General features: G+C 42.6%; 1 protein-coding gene across 1 annotated transcript in view; it reads left to right on the forward strand.

Annotated features, from left to right (window-relative positions):
• The window catches only part of LOC101912667 (P2R1A-PPP2R2A-interacting phosphatase regulator 1), a 180471-nt gene that overhangs the window by 16081 nt on the left and 149777 nt on the right, over positions 1-14613 (forward strand). The gene's annotated exons all lie outside the window — the stretch shown is intronic.

Genomic DNA, 14613 nt, shown 5'->3' on the forward strand with positions numbered 1-14613 from the left:
TATTGCTGCCTTCAGCCTGCTATCCCAGTCCTCTTCCAAAGAATACTGACCCTGCAGATCTAAGGACAGAGGAACTCACAGTGCACACTCTCTAGTACTCATTAAGAAAAATCATGTGAGTAATGTACATAGATGTGTTCGGTTAATCTGGCTCAGGTGAATGGTGGGGAGATAAAGGGGCTTATTTTAAACTGTTCTGCCAGCACGGACAGTGACAGTGTCTTGTGGGAGGAGGACACTGGGGAACATCAGCCAGCACATGCACTTGTATCAGTATACTGGATTTATTTTTATTGTAGCGGTTTTCATCTCAAATAGATTCTGGCTGACGCGTTTCCAAAGGAAAGCATTTCTGAGGGAGAAAGATGAATGTCCCAGAAAAACAATACTAAAATGTCTCTCTCTTTCTCCCGTCATGGTTGTTAGAGCTTGAAAACAGGGTTACCACTTATGAAAATAGATGACTGAACACAACGTAATAAGATGTTAAAATTAATAGTTTGCCTCCAAGTTCTGTCTGTGGTTTGATTGCTTCTTCTAAATATCTGTGCTCCTCTTTGCACAAAGTTTTACTCAGTTCTGTGCTGTCAAAGTGGAGTGACAACAGCAACATTCCCTTGCACTCGCTGTAGCTAACACAGATTCAGCAGAAGCGTTTTTGCTGTTACGCAGGTCAGCATTCGGTCCTCCTGGCGAGCTGGGACACAGCTGTCACTGCCCACCCAGGACATCCTTCTGCAAACAGCTTCTTTCTGCAAAGAGCTCCTGCAGCAGTTGTGTGCTGGGCTGCTCCTCACCTGATCATTGCGAACTGTGGCCTCATTTCAATTACATGAGTGTTAACTTCAAATTATCAGTTACTAGTCTGTCACTGGAATTTTGTATTGTTGGAGTTTTGGTTCTGTTGCTAGAAAAGCGGTCTAACCCAAGAATGCATAAATTTGGAATGATCTTATGTTGCTTGAAGCATTTTTTCTTTTCTGCCAGTGCATGCTCCTAAAATATAACAGTCACATCAAAAAGCAATCTTTTTTTTCCATGCCTGGAGATACTGACAAGCACTTTTAGGAAAGGAGGAAATACAGAGGGGAAAGCACTGAGATGGAGAAAGTAAGGGTTGGGCAGGATGAAGAAATGAAAATTAAGAAAAAAGACAAATAAACCCACCTGAGTGCTTCTCTCATCTTTCATTATGTTCTTTCTTAGAGGGTGTTTAGGGCAAATTTACCTAGATCACAAAGAGTTACTGGTTGTCGGAGAGGTCTGGACCCTCTCCATTCCCCTCTGCAATATGTTTGTCATTGGACTGGAATAGGGGACACCACAAATACAGGGCTTGACTGGATGCACCACATTCTCGTAAGGCGGTGATGGGATTGCCCACCCTGATAGCATACATGTGAGCACCACTGTGTAGTAGCGGCAGATCTGACGGCTTCTGATTTTTTTGGCAGGACTGGTGGTGTCCTTTCCAGCCTCGTTTGGCACTGCTCTTTGCTCGCTCCTACCCAGCTTTGGACTTCTCTAAGCAGATCTTTCTTGAAGCAGATTTCCAGCTGGCTTGTAGGGCTCCCCTACCCAAGCTGCAGGAAGCGACAACTTCCTCTGCGATCAGGCTGCAGCAGGAAACTTCAGTTTCTCCTCCCTGCTCTCCTGTGCCCCTTAGCTGCCAGTTTGGCTCAGAGGTATAACACATACCATGTAAGAAGCCCCATTTTTAGGGCAAGCCCAAGAGGACAGGCTGCCAGTCCCAGAGACCGAGATTGTGACCAAAACTGTTGCATTACAGCATTAGGGGCATCACCATGCTGCTGGAGAATGGCTGCTTTTGAGTGTGGGCGGTTCCAAAGGCAGTTATAGCTCATGTCAGTTGCTTTTAACTTGCATAATTTACCTCTGTAGTAGAAGAGGACTAAGCCACACAGAGTACCTGTACACTTCTAGGAACAGTGTTTCAATAACTCTTTCTGATACTATTTGATTTTTTATCAGGCAATTTGTATTGGCACAGAACATTTTTGTAGATCACGCTGTACACTGCCTAATATACATGTACAAGAGTGATTTAGGCGACAAGTATCCACAGTTTTGAGATCCACAGTTACTGTCCTGTCGAGGTCTCTGTGGCATGCCAGCTTGGCAGAGGTGGGTGGGTGCTTAGGGCAGCTCCCAGTACACCCAGGTCAGTGTTAAAGTAGGACAGCAGCGCAAGGGGTGCTCTGCTTCAGTCTCTTGCAGCTGCTTATTCCTGCCCCTAGTGCGCATACATGTACGGGTACAAGAGGAGTTGGTTCATCATGCTGATCTGTTGAAAAACAACACACCTCCAAAATGCAAGTTTTCAGTGGTTCAGTGAGCTGAACTGGCTGACTTTAGCATAAAGCAATGCCTGGAGTTTGAACAAGAGAGGGTGCAGAAAAGTTCAGCTGAGGATGGCGGGAAGAAATCAGAAGTGCTCCTCTTGCTTACACTGCACCCTCAGCTCATTTGAAAATTCAACCTTTCGATGTTTAACTAAATGCAGATTTGTCATTAGGTTTTAGTTCGTTTATTTGCTGCGTTGGAATTCAGCATACTTTTTTATTATGAAACAAATGTGTCATGGCTAATTGTATTCATTGGTAATGTTGTCAGAAATCCTATGTTTCCAAAGTTTGGAGCTGAGTTTTGGAATACGTAGTTGGAATGATTCAAAGCTTAGCAATGTAATAGATAAATAATAGTATTTACATTTCCTTTCCATCCTTCCTTGCTTCCTTCCTTCCTTCCTCTTCCAATCTTTTTCTCCCTCTCTCAGCCTGTCTTGCTTTTCTTCCTTTTCCCTTTTTTCTTCATGCAACTGCATTTTTGTTTCTAACCTGTTGCACAAATGTACCACTCTTGCAAATTGCCCTGTAACAGCCCTGAATGGCTTCTCACTACAGAGTAGGCTGCAAATTTCTGTTACGTGCACTCTTGCGCATCAGTCTTGTTCTAGAACAACTTTAGGTGAAGTTGCCATTCTCTTATAAGATCCTTGCCTGTATGACTTCAGACTCCTTTCCAGATTAACTTAGACACTGACCCCAGCATAGTGCTGACCTCTAAGATGGAGGTACCTGCCTGTTAGAATCTGATCTGAAACAACTGCACTACTGTCTAATAACTGCTAGATCAGGAAGATCAAAATCCCACAGAGGAGGAATACAGATCCCATCATTATTAATCCTCAGTCAACCGAGACAGAAATTCAAACTGCCTTCAGTTTACACTGATTCTCCTCTAACATCAGGGAGGAGTTTATATGGAAATCAAAGTAGAAGACATCCTTTCTGCAGCATTTGTATTTCAGTTTATGCATACTCATACCATATAGAAGTGCCTCGACACATAATAAAGCATCTCTGAACTCATCACTGTCCAATTGTTTCATTTTGGTTAACTGAAATATTACTGCTGTTATTTAGTTATTGCCCTTCCTCATCCACAAACATAAAGCCCATGTCAAAAATCTTATTCACATCTAGTTTATACCACTTATAATACTAACAAAATTTTAAATTATACTTAGATTATCCAGTCCCTAGAACAGACAAACATTTACCATAATCCTTTGTCAATACATTTCACCTCAGGCAGTTGTTCTTATGGGATTTTAATGTAAATGCAGATAAAATTTGTTACTTTTCAACTTTTAACAGCAAGTAAACTGGGTTTCATCTCCTCAGTTCAGCAATTACAGTGCAATGGAACATACCTGAACAAATAACTCTGAGTAAATACGATAATAATACATTCCACATTTTTCACTTCTAGAGGTTTTGATTCATGGCATGATTTAGTTTTAAGTGATAGGGATTTGGAGTTAGCCTTTAAGTTCCTACAGAAGTTTATTTTCCCACAAGAACTTACATGAGCCTGTATAACTGTATCTCTGCTCAGTTTGTATGCAAAGAATGGACTATGACTGGAATATCAGGAATCTTGTAGGTCAGGATTAAAGGGCAATCGTCAGGGTTACCAGAGGCAGCATATACTGCCTGTCTATGCTATGTATAGCTTTCTAGTCATTCAGCGTAATAAGGTCTGACACCTCCACAGTTCTTAAGTAACACTTAGCACCCAAGTCGCAGCAGCATTTCATATGTTCAGATCCCAATGCAAATGTTAAAACCAAGTAACTACCTTTGAAGAATTTGAGTGGTGATGAGAATAGATCAAGAAGCGAATTTACAACACAGTTTGTAATCCTTGGTCCGGAACTGTAAACATTTCAAACATAGGTCCTATAAAGCCTGCTTTATTTAAAAAAACAAGTTTTGCTTAATGCACGAACTATTCACATTTATCTGGTTTTTAAAAGTATAGTTCTAAAATGTTTCCTCTAACGAACTAACATCATACCAACAGCTTCAATATCACAGCAACAGCTAAAATGCAGCTGAGCTCCTGTATAATTTAGTTAGTGTGTTGTAACATTGCCAGCTAAGACCTTTACACTGAACAAACCACCTTGGTATATGTTTCCCACCACAGCCTTACATGAGAGCTGCTAAAGAAAAGTATTCAAAGATTTAAGCTTCTCTACAATAAAAACAATCAGCATTCACAGTGAAGTGAAATTATATTGTTGGTTTGTGAGTTTTTTTCCCATGTGATAGGAAACAAATCTTAGGAATGGAGAGAAAGCACAGGGAGGAGTTATTTGCAACTAATTTCAGTGCACAGGACTTTTTTAGTCAAGCCAATCAATCTGAATCACTGATGTTTGAAAAATCGGCTTTAGAGAGAGCAAAAAGAGTGAAACAACCCTCTACAATATGGCAATTACAAAATTTCTAGAGGAAAGAGGGTTCAAAAGGAAAAGAATGGGTTCCCAAACCCGTTGTCCAAGCCTACGAACGTAAGTTAGTAGGTGCAAAGATAAACGTTTCAAAGGAGGAAACGGAAGGGGATTCTGCCTGCTGGGACTGGTGATTTAGATGTTGGAGCTGAAGAAAGCTTACAGGGAACAGAGGGTCATTGTGCCTGGAATGCAAAGGCATTTGGGAGCGCAAAGCCACGCGTGGAAGCGCAGCTAGGGCAGGAGCAGCAGGGGGTGGCAGCATGCTGCCTACAGCCCCTGCTCCCGGCAGGCAGCGGGGCAAGATGTGGGAAAGATCTAGAACTGATGGTTTAAAACAAGGCTTAGGTGCAAAACTTGGGATTAAATGAAGAGTTTACAATGAGTCAAGTTAAAATCTGGGCTCAGGGAGCGGGTTTGCACAGAGCAGGTGGAAATGCCGCAGTGCCCAGGAAATCCGGAGCAAGCTGGGGGCTGGGAACCGGGCACTGGGAAGGCCTGCGTGCGTGCACCAGTGCAGCTTTAGCAACACTGAAAACTGCCTTTTGGCCCAAGCACCAAGTGATGTGCTTGATGACTTCAGGGTACATATTTTCTAAAACACACGAGTGGAATCCCTGTTAGCTGCGGGGGGGGGGGGGAAAGGGGGGAAAGGGAGAGGAACCGCAACCATGCCCACTGCGTGACTCCATTCTGCATGCCCAGAACGCCGGGTCTAAGGCAGTTGCACCGGGCCGGCATGCCTCCGCCGTGCCCGGGTGTGTGTGTTGGAGGAGGGGGAAATTCCCCATCCCTGGCTGCCAGACCCGGCTGTACCGCGGCGGTGCCTGGCGAACCGGCAGCCCGTACCGGAGGGCAGCACCGCGGCCGGCCGGCAGGGGGTGCTGTGCGGCGGGGGCGCCGCCGGAGCACCGGCACGGGGGCCGGGGAAAGGGCCCGTCCCGTGCCCGCTGGTGTCCCCAACGGGAGGGCCGGGTGGCACCGGGCTCCCGCCGCAGCCACTAGCCGCGAAGCCCCCCGGGCTGCCCTGCCCGGCGCCCCCCCGCTGGGGCAGCGTCCACCTGCCGGCTGCAAACACCCAGGACACGACGCGCCGCACGGCCGGCGGATGGCAGGTCTCCCCGCTGTCCCGGGGACCCCCCGACCGGGGCAGGGGCTTCCCCCAGGTGCCTGCGAACCGCCTTGGGGCTAATTCACACCCCACCCCCCCCAGTTTAGCCATCAAGGAGTCATGTGCTTGACTTCGCCCCCCCTCCCCGGGCACCCTGTGAAGATAGATGAGCGGCCGAAAGTCTACCGGGGCGCTCTGAGCCTCAGCAATTCATATTTACATGGGGGGCAGAGAGTGGTGGGATGCCTTTAAAAATGACTCAGTTCAAAGGTAGTGGCTGGTCTTTGCCTGTCTGTCAGATCTGAGAGGAGTGAGTGGATTTTCATGGAGGAATTTCATGGAAATTAAATCTCTACTGGAGCGATCCATTCAACTCCTAAAGCTTCAGCCCAGTTTTGTATCCTGGATGAATGCCCTGCTGAATAGCTTGGTGGGGATGCAAAAAGCCACCTTAAACTAGGGATTTTTTTTCTGCTAAATTGACTTCAAAGTAGTAATTAAACAATAGCTAGCTTTAAAAAAAAACACAAACCACCAAGTTATAAGAGGCTGTAGGACCAAACTACCCTATAAGTCGGGGTTGTATTTTAGGGGAGGGGGACAGGGGGATGGGGTGTTCAAACTGGCAAAGCAACTGGGAAGAGGCAAATTGAGAGAACCAAAAACGGCTGCAAGAAAGTAAAATAAATTGCACAGATTTAAAAACAAACAAACAAACAAACAAAAAATCCCAGCTGTACTACAGTCGAGCCCGGAGCTGGCTAAATGCAGGCAGGAGGAGAGACTGCTGAATTGTTGGGATATTTAAAGCAGCAGCATCCAGTTCAGAGGCTGAAGCAGCTTTCTTTGGCCTTTGTCCTGTCCTGTGTTTGAGGCTTGTCTTCTCCGGGCTGCTCTGCATAGAGCTGAGCTCTGCACAGCTCAGTATTCATCTCTCCCTTTGTAAAGCAAAATCTCGTTTGTGGCCAAGGGCATCCTTGCTGCCAATCTTCTCCCTCTTCCTCTGCCTCCGGCACCCGCAGCCACAACCACATTGTGTCTCTCTGTTGATGATTTAGAAGCACGTTTGACGTGAAGCTAAAACAAATGAAAACTAATCTCCTGCCTGCCTTGTGTGGTGAACACAACCTAACTCTCCCCTCCACTGCAGTAAAACTATCACACGCCTTTTTTCTCATTTCAGCCCTTTGGGGTCCTTGCTATCACATGCAGAATGTTTCCCAGTGTTAAACCTCCCTCCGTCATGCCTGTTCTGGAAGGAGAAACCTGGAAGTTTATAACTTAATTTCATTTACAACCTCTTTGGAGTGATGTGATGGGTTTGGGAGCTTTCCCGGGTCGTTTAAATGCTTTTGGGGCTTTATTCCCCATCTATTTTGTTGTGTAGAGGATGTCACCAAAGTAGCTTACAGAAAGGCGAGAAAAATACAAACCTGGCACTACCACAGTTGCTAGATTTTTACAGTGTTTAAGGTAAGGCTTACTACTTTAAAGTGAAATCTCCAGCACTGCACTTAATGTGATTAACACATTTTTTTCCATACTCCCAGCATATGTATGAGAATACGTGCTCAGATTCAGTCCATGGAAGCATGGCAGTGTACACTAGCAGAGAATCTGATCCACGGGTCTTTAAAACGCTGTCCATCTCTGACTTGTGCCAAATGAAACCATGTTAAATGGTACTCAAGATAATGACTATAGTCTTATTAAAGCTTACTGCAGTCCTCAGGCTAGACTATCAAGCTTAAATATTCCCAGTGTCCCAAATGTCGTATTGTTCATGTGATAGTTACTGCTAGAAGAAAGCTCATAAAACATAATTTGCAATTGTTACATTGCTTTTCAAACGTACTTCACGGTTTATTTGCACTGGGAATTGCTTTTCATTTTTTTAAACTTGAATTTAATAGGTTGTTGATAACTACAGTGTAGAGCTCCTATGACGTGATGAGCTAAAAACTGGCAAGAACTGATTAATGCTAACTGGTAAAATCCTGGTGAGTATTAGCCCACACAGAGATACTCTCATTGTTATAAGCCTTTGCTACACCTCTGTCAGAGGGCTGGTTTCCTGCCAGGCAGTAGTTCATGTGATAACTGAATCTTATCCTCTCCAAGATGACACAAGAGTATGAAGGCAACACACGCTCTTGTTTGACAACTCTTCGTAAGTACTGAAAATGGAAAAATGCTCTGGACAACACTCAAGATGCTTCCGTGCTGTTGGCCAGGTATTTAATGGCAATCCACAAAGACTAGGCAGCAGTGCTAATGTAATTTGCTGGAAAGTCCACCACTTCTGTTCGGAAAACCATGTAAGTTGCAATAAAACACAACGGCAGAGCATGTGTTTTGTTTACAGCTTTTCTGCCTAGCTGTTATGCACCATTCAGACAATGCTGCTGGAACGCAAAGTAATTGAGAGCTATGTCGGGTGATTTATATCAGGTAAGCTTGAAGGCAGCAGCCTCTGGGACAAGATCTGGCAACAAGTCAGTCATGTCCAGTTGTTGTGTGAGACAGAGAGAGGCGTGTTGATCACTGATATTTTCTGAATATCATCTCACCTTTCTCACAGGGAGAGCCTGGGGCTCTCAGAAAGCTACGTTGTGTGGCCAGGTGGGTTTCCAAGCAATAGACTGTCCTGGGTCATAAACCAAAATTGTCCTATACTTTAAAAAATAGCCTGAAAGAATGCTTTCCCACAGCTGTGTCAATCCCAGCTAGGACTGTGTTGCCAGTGAAAGAGTTCGCTCCCTGACCACAGGTTTGTCATTCCCTGGCTCAGGCAGTAATGCTGGCCTGAGATCAGTCAGATCACGTTGCTGATCTGGTTGAAAACTAGAAACTCCCCCCCTCCCAGTTAATAAAGACACAGCTCATCACACAACTGCACCTCCTCTGGGAGTCAGAAACACCTACATCCTTTGTGGTAAAGGACATAAAACTACATATAGGCAAGACTCAAGTCCCAAATGATGTAGCCTGACCAAAACTGTGGACTGTTCTCTGAATGTCTCAACTCGGAATGCCATTCTAATGCCCATGCTTTACATAAATTTTGCAGATTTACTTGCCTAGTGCAAGTATTCCCAGAGGACAGTCTTCAAAGCCATTGACAGTACTCACAAGCCAGTGTTTTCAGTTACCTTTGACAGTGATTCCTAACCTAGTAAGAGGGGAACAGCGTTTGTTCATCCAGAAAGTTTAGGAACTGCGGGTCTAAGATCTCTTAATTGTCTGACCATAAAGAACATATTCTGGGTAGCTCTAGCACTTAAAAAACACAAGGATGCACTAAATCATAGCTGTGAAGTCCTTTTCTAGATGGAAAACTGAGGTCTGCAGTCGGAGACTTGTTTATTTATTTTTAAGGAAGTGCTGATGGTTTTAACAATATATTGAATACAAATGAGGAGAAGATGTTTTCTGTAAGCCACAGATGGCTTGAAACAATAGCTCTGACAATAGCTCCAAGAACCATCCAGTGCTTTTGACTAGTTTAATTCAGAAACTTAAAAGATTGTTATTTAAATGACAGCAGCATTAGTTATTTCTGTTTGCATGGTTTTAGCAGAAAAAAATCTGGTTAAAATACTGGAACACAAATGGTTCTAATGTCCTCCACTGATCTTTACATTTATCTTACCTCTAGCCTCAATGGCTTGCATGTTCCAGTTACTGACTGTAACCACAAACATCTGTTGTGTAGTTAAAACAAGAGTGCAGCCTGAATTAACTACATCATAAATTAAAACAAGTATGATTTGTATCATCTTCTGATTTGCTTGAAACTGTTCTATTACTTTTGGAAATAAAATCATACAAAATCCAATGTTCTTGATAATCGCAGTGAAGTCCACCTGGTTAAGCCATACGTAGAACATTCATGTTTAATGCAGTTCTTTCCAAAAAGAATCATCTGAACAATAAACAATTGTTTCATACCTCATAAATGGTGTAAAACTCTTGCTTCCTGTCAGCATTTTGCCTTTGTAATTGTAACTTAACTGATTTGTAATGTTCATCTCCTTTTAAGAATGGGTTTGTGAATCCCAGGGGAGCAGGACCAACGTAGCTGTCTGTATAACCTTCACAAGACACTGTAATACAGGTAAGAAAACTAGTAATTGAGACGTAGATCTCTGTCCACACATCTGAAAACGTTGTATCTTAAATACTCGTGTAACATAGCAGCTAGAGACCCTAGAAAATGCTAGCTGCCGTATAAGCCCATAGAAAGGAACAGCTCCTGCACGTAAGCCTTTGCCATCTATATGGACAAGACAGAGGAAATAAAAGCAGGGAGATGAAGTGACATTCTTCTTGAAGTGACTTGTAGCATGAGATCCTAATTATGGATTACATATCACGCGAAACCTCAAGATATATAATCTTTTTTTAGTCGCCACAGAAAGACAATCCTGGACTTAGGTCTGGGCAAAGCACGTGTTTATGTACTAACAGAGCATTTATCATTGTTTTGTCCCAGAATAACAGGAGAGCGGTATAAATGTGGCACATAGAAAATACATATATTGAGGTGACTGAACACTAAAATAGTGCCCTTATGGATATATACTGGTAGCGCACATGGTAACATCACAAAGCTAACATGCTGCTGTACTGGAGCGCTGTCTAAAGCAGTGTGCTTTTAACTTAATTGATACGAATATAGTAAGGAACCTCTGTATTTTGTAATTCTGGAAGATGAAAGAGCTAGGGCAGGATTGTGAATGCTGTACCTTATACATAACTTTATGCTAAAATAATCAGTGGTAAAATAATTAAGCTTTCAGTCACCATTGGCAACATTTGTTCTTTTGAAGGGGATTTATGGGGGTTTGTTTTGTTTCACTTTAGGTTTAAAGCCTGGACCTTTTGTAGCTGCTTTGAGAATGAAAGAATCTAAGATTAACAGTCTTGTACAAAACCAAACACATGCAATTAAGTATCTAATACGCATTGGCTGAGAATTATTCTAGAGCTTAAAACTGAGCTGCTGTTGTACAGTGAAAGCAGAGGAGAGTCTTGTTTGCCTGTGGTGTTTTGCAGTAGAGCTTGTTGGACACAAGTTGCCTTTGATGTCCGTATTTGACTACTAGGACACACGGTCAACATTACTCATTATAATTTTTAAATTACATTTGAATGGCCATTAATGAAATTGTGAGAACTTTTTCTTCCTTTTTTTTCCTTCTCCTGATAAGTTAAAAATGGGGGTACCTGCAAGATGGCTAAGTGATTCAGTATTCTCTTTTCCCAGGACACTTTCCATTCATTATCAGTTTTCTTGTTTGATTTTGATTTCTCTCCTGAACCCTTGCAATCCATTTTTTGTGGATCTCCTTATAGCAAAGCTGGCAGTGCTTGTCTTGAAATCTTACCCTGTAAACACATTGCCTTTTTTCATAAGGTTTATAGCACTATATAAACAGAAAATATGAGGGTGGTTTGAGCAAGTAGCTGGGCTTGGTCGAGCTGTTTGGCTGTGCTCTTGGAAGCTGCCAGCACTGAAGAGATGGTATGGGTCTCACCTTCGTTTCATTTCATTTACATCTTGTACCTAAAACCAGACTACACAAACAGTAAGATTTGATTGACTGCACTTGTTTGGATTGTGCTTAAATTACTTAGCAGAAATACAGCAGCTAAAGAGATTTTTTTTTAGAGGATTCAACCTGTTTCTAAAAGGACTTTTCTTAAATAGCTCCCCCCTGCTTATTCCTACAGACCTTATATAATGTTTGGGTTTTGTTCTAATCAGGCACTGCTTCGTGGGAAATAAATGAGGTTTTATTTCCCATCATTTTAACTAAAAAAATTAGCTGCGCACAGTGAAGTCACTGTAAAATATACTCCACTACAGCTGGGCTATAGAAAATAGAAAAAACTGATCATGTCTTTGATGAAAGATGAATGGTTTCTATATAAGTCTGAGGTCTATAAAGTAACTGGATTAATGCTGTATCTGTGAACAAATGACAAGCTCTATTTTGCAATTTCAGTCTTTTTGGATTCTTGATTATGACATTTCTTGTTCTCTTGAAATGAAAGAAAGTAAATAATTGAGTCTGTGGGTGATGAGCTTGCAAAACACAAGGCACTGAGAAGTTCTGTAAGCTCCTGTAGTTGTTAATGCCTGCTGGGCTCCTTGCCAACATGGTCAAAATATTTTAGCATAAAGTTAGAATCTCCTTGTGTTGTCATTTGCCCACTGCAATCAACTGGCTAGCCATAACCTGGCATTAGGAATTAAAAACAAATCTGCAATACTGCTGCATGTGACCATTATTCATGGAATCTCTGGCTGTAAAACATCAGGATGATAAAACATGAAGTCAGCTGGATCGCTGTTTCTAAAACTCATTAATTCTTTTGCCTTGCTGAGCCTCTCAGTGAAACTATGTACGTAAGAATTCCGTATTCATGTGAGGTACAGCATCCCTAGAGTGCTCTTAAATACTGTGCTACAAAAGAATAAAGCAACTGGCTGTTAATTTTAAGTTCCTATAGAAAGAAAGGAAAATACACTCCTGCTTGGAAAATCAGAACTAACATAGGACTAAACATCACTAGCTGATAATGCATACAAAGTGTCGCCTCCATCTCCACCACGCACTCCACACCTTTGGTTCTCAGCCTTTTACTAGAGCATGAAATCAGTAGGGTCCCCCACGAAAGCTTCTTCTGCCTAGCTCTGCAGGTGCTGGGGCTATACAGCGATGTGCTGGATAGCGTATATTTTAACAGGAGCCAAATCAAACAATGATCACAAATATCTTTACTGTTGTGTATATTTTCAAATGTTACCCTCTGAAGCTCCATGTGCCAAAGAAGGACAAAATATTGCCAGAGGGTAACAAAAATAATTGTCTTGGAAAGGAAGCACAATCACTGGAAAAGTTTTTTCAGGCAAAAACCAAAGAAACTGTCTTTGCAGCTTTTTTTTCTTTTCCCAATAGCTGATATTCAAAAAACATTCACTTAAAAGCAAAAATCAAAGAACACCAAAGAGAAAGGAGACATTTTCCCTGAAGACACACAAAATGTTTTCTGGAACTAAATGAAGATAAAACTTCTTATTAATAATGAGAAAAATCAAAAAGAACAAGTAACAAGATGGCAGAATAATTTCTGTAGGGATACCAGTGTAAATCATCTATGTATTATGATGTAAAATGGCAGCATCTTGAGTATTTAATTGTGTATCAGCATTCGAGCTTCTCACTATAGTGTAATACAGATTCGGTCAACACATTCAGGATGATGTCAACTTTGTGGAAAGTGTAACTTTTGTTATTTACTATGTTTCAGAAAAATAGGCAATCTCCTGGAATTGGATTCTTGCCTTACATTTTTCTATTTAGTTATTCTGGCAATAATAGCTAATAGCTTTTTTCAAACCACAACTAAATGTTTTAAAATGTTTCACCCGCAGGAAAAGTGCTTTATCAGTTTGATTTATTCTTACACCAGTAGGATACTCAGCTGCAACTTTTCTCCTAACATTGAGCACAGTATCAGTGTTTTAAAATCATCACTACTCTGCAAATACAACAAATCGTATCAGAGAAAGCAGTTTTGCTGATACAACCACCTACAACAGTTTTTTCTTGACACAGAACCATTACTCCTGCCATGAATCGTACTCCTCTGTGAAGCACATTGTGTGTTTGCGTACATGTATACTCAGTGTATCTGTTAAGCTGTAGTACACACTTACAGCTCAGATCTCTTAATTACTGTTGACATTTTTTTCACCTTGTATCAGTTCAAAGTGACAACCCACTTTCTGTAAGGACTTTGAATTATTTTGCTACAGTAGCTACCAAAAAGAATTATTCCTCTTGGCTGTGAATGGATACATGTACCCACAAAACTCTTTCAATCCATCCTTCTCAAGGATCCTCTGGGAGTAATATCTTTGTAGGCATGAACCCAACTGGAGAAGCTAGTATCAAATGATACCTCTTTGTCTCTCTGCCATATGGTATTAGTAAAAGGTAGGAAGAAAGTGTATGATTAGAGCCACTGTGGAAACAACCAGTGCAGTGACAATTTGCTGTGCAGTGACAACTGTGCCTTTCAGCTGAGGCTGTGTTTTCAGCATATGGTATCCAGCAGGGATTTGTACTGATTGCTACCGGCTCCAGCAGTTTCTTGCCTCTACTGCTTCTTTACCTTAGCTTCTTTCCACACTTGCCTCTCTTAGCACCTGTTGTCTTGCTCAGTTCATGTCTCTTCAATTCAGCCCTACCTCTAACTTAGCCACCACTCACCCACCCATTCTCAAACAAAAATACCTGGGAAGACTGCTTGGCTGTGGCTGTCTTCTGTGGCTTTTCCATCCTCGCCGATCTGTAATCCCTCTGCCTGAGGCCTTGCCCTGCTGCCTCTCTGCAACATTGAGGCCAACTAGGCTGTATTTTGGCGGTGCAAAGTCCTGCTCTCACAGCTGTGACCAAGGAGCTGTGGCGGGGGCCCTGGCTTCTCTCCCCCTCAGTGTAAGCCTGAGGAGAGTGTGAGCTCCCAGCTGGGCAGCAGAGGGAACCTCTGGCTTCCTCCCAGACTGCCTGACCCACAGCCACAAGCCACTCCCAGGCACCACGGTGCTCCCTGGCTCCCTTCGCACTGCTCCACAAGCGAGCTATACCTTGACCTATACCACGATGTT

The sequence above is a fragment of the Falco peregrinus genome, chromosome 13 (genome assembly GCF_023634155.1).
Source record: "Falco peregrinus isolate bFalPer1 chromosome 13, bFalPer1.pri, whole genome shotgun sequence".
In the NCBI taxonomy this organism is placed as follows: domain Eukaryota; kingdom Metazoa; phylum Chordata; class Aves; order Falconiformes; family Falconidae; genus Falco; species Falco peregrinus.